The sequence below is a fragment of the Uloborus diversus genome, chromosome 4, assembly GCF_026930045.1.
Source record: "Uloborus diversus isolate 005 chromosome 4, Udiv.v.3.1, whole genome shotgun sequence".
Classification (NCBI taxonomy): Eukaryota; Metazoa; Arthropoda; class Arachnida; order Araneae; family Uloboridae; genus Uloborus; species Uloborus diversus.
In genome coordinates, this window is record NC_072734.1 from 79,338,445 (window position 1) to 79,341,518 (window position 3,074).

Consider the following 3,074-nt stretch of genomic DNA (forward strand, 5'->3'; position numbering starts at 1 on the left):
ATTTCTGTCAAATGATTGGCGGAAAAACATTTTCAAAAAAAAAAAAATTTAAGCATACCTTCAACAAGAAACTATGTTAAATACATTTGTTGACAATAAATAACTTATTTTCTGGAAACATCACTATAGCATGTAGTATAAACACCCCAGCTTTTGATGACATATTTTTTCCTATTAAAGTAATTTTGTTCCTTCTAACTAAACATATGATTACATCATACATTTTACAACTTACTCTTTTAAATTATTAATTTTTTGTTCAAAACAAAATTAATTATTATTGAATATCATTTGATTAAAATAACAAACGTATACATACTTAATTGTTATTATTATTTTTATTTTACAAACTGATGTTTGAAGGTTGAAATAATGTAATACAGTTTTTTTAATTTATTATTTTTATTTTTAATAACCACACATATGTAAACAATGTTGCAACATTTTTCATGTGTTGATGCTTTTCTTTTTAGCATAGTGCTTTTAAATAATCTTAAAATTTTATAAAAAATAAAAGTTTTATGAAGAATAAAGACTATAAATGGCTACTAATAACTAAAAATATATTTGAATTAAAAGTACTTCTAAATTCGCCTGCTGACCTCAGACTAAACCTTAATATTTTTAAATTTTTAAGTCTTGTTAACATAATGTAATTTAGTGAACAATAATATGAAAAATCGTTCAAAGAAATTGGATGAAATTTTGAAATTATTTTGGGAAAATCATGAAACTGGGGAAAAATAAATCTTTTCTCAGAAATAAAATATTAACTATTTCTGAAGTCGAAATTGTAAGAGAAAAATCTGATGGAGAAATTGGAAGTATTAAAAATAATCATTAGGATCATTCGGCCAATTATTAACAGCCGATTAATCGTTATTCAGATCCCTAATTAGCACCCATATAATTGTGATGGTTATTAATTAGCGAATTTACCGGTAATTTGGCAGACCTGAATAAGTTCGAAGTTAGATAAGTTCAGCAGATGATACTTGAAGCTAAAGCTTCTTTTTTATTCTAATATCAATTTTTTCACATTAGTCATATTTTTTACATTTTATTCTCTTTTCGGCTGAAATAGAAGCAGTTTTTTACTAAATAGTCGTTTTTGTCTTAGTTTAGGCTAAAATTGTCGTCATAGTCTGCAACTCTTCAAAATAGTCGCCTTTTTAGTCGGCAGTGGCAGCCTTGCACATTTTCTATTATTATATTACACAAAAAAAATTTGTTAGTTTTTTTTTCTTTTCTACTTTTCAATTTTAAATAGTGTACTCAAGTAAAAGAAACTATGTACAATTTTCATAGCTAGCTGTATGCACTATTTTAATTTATTAGGTGACATTTCATCACATTGCCAAAAACATGCCTGTTCATCTTTTTTGATTATCAAACCTCAACATTCCTATCATCAATTTATGGACTGTATTAAATCTATACTGCGAATTATTGTATTTATCTGTAAGCACACAAAAAGGTTAAAACTGAAAAATACTGCTTAATAGTGGCCATAACAGGTATGTTTTAAATAATCATCATTAATAAACTACTCATGTTGTAGATTGATTTCAATTTCTTTCTCCAGTTTATACACAATTTTTTTCGAAGTGCATTATTACAACGTTTTCTAATCTGTGGGAAGTTTCACTCAAGTGGGGTGATGAGATTTTTTCAAGGGAGAGCATGCTATTGTCATGGTTTGAGAAATTTAATAAGAAAAAACAAGGTTTAAAAAAATAATTTTAAATCATTGTCAAGCAACATTTTTTTTTTTTTTTTTTTTTGCATTTATGAAAGACTTGTGAAGTCAAGTGCGGATCCAGAGGTTGGGTTATAGGGGTTCCTGACATCTCTTCTCCAACCATGGCAAATATCCTAAAACTGCATTTTGGGGGATTTGTATTTCAAAAAATTATTCCACGAGAGTTCCAGGCGCCCCTATTTGTGCACAAAGTCAAATTAATAGAATACTCTTCACTTTTTGGAAAAAGTTTATTCTAATCAAATATAAAAGCAAATTAGTTATTTGAATGAACGTGCCACCTTTCTTAGACCTTAAAGTGCACATTTCATTTCAAATACACTCAATTAAAAAGAATCTCAGACAGAATAATTCAAAAGTGTATAGTGATGAGAGTTTACATTGAGTCAAAAAATTAGAATGTTCAAATTAAGGGGGGAGGGGGATATTTAAAAAAACAATATCAATACTTGAATGCATCATTTTTTTTTTTTTTTTTAGGGCTTCAATTCTTTAATCCAACAAATGGATTCTACCACTTATTTACATTCATCGCTTCTGACACTGTTTCCATACTTTCTTCAATGAGGCAACGAGTTTAATTTTATTGGCGGGCACTCGGTCTTGAACCGCTTTCTTTACATTTGACGGTATGACAAATTCTTGATCATTTTGAGATAGACCAGTTTAATACCGAAATTCATCTTTATGTTCAAAATCTAAGAGTTGATTTAGAGATGTGACATGGAGTAGAATCTTGCTGAAAGGTAAAATGTGCCACCTAATGTGTCACTGCTGTGCCTCAGATGAATTATCATGCAGTATTATTGATAAACAGCGGAAGTCACATTGTTTTATTTTGAGATACATACAATCGTCTAATTCCAGCAGCCCTCATGCACGCACTCACCATAAAGGATCTCTCAAATTTGAGAGAACGTCTTACACAAGATTTCTCATATGCTTTATTTTTGAAACGCCAAGCCCGAACATATTTTTTGTTCACAGATATTTCAAAAAAAGATTCATCACTAAATATAATACTTTTCCAACTTTGTTGCACCTATATGAGCTTCCCTTTGTTCCAGGAGAGTCGTGCACGTTTCGGCTTGATGTTTATCTTTGGTCTTACTTCGTAGATCCGCAATTGCAACAAGGGCGGATCCAGGCTCCGGTTAAGGGGATTGGGTCACCAAACGTGCAGTGGCGGATCCAGCCGATTGTTTTGGGAAGGGCCATCCGAAATTTTTGAACAAACTCCCCAGGGCCGAATTTAGCTCCATGCCGCCCCTAGGCAAATTTGAAATCTGCCACCCCCCACCCAAAAAAAAGA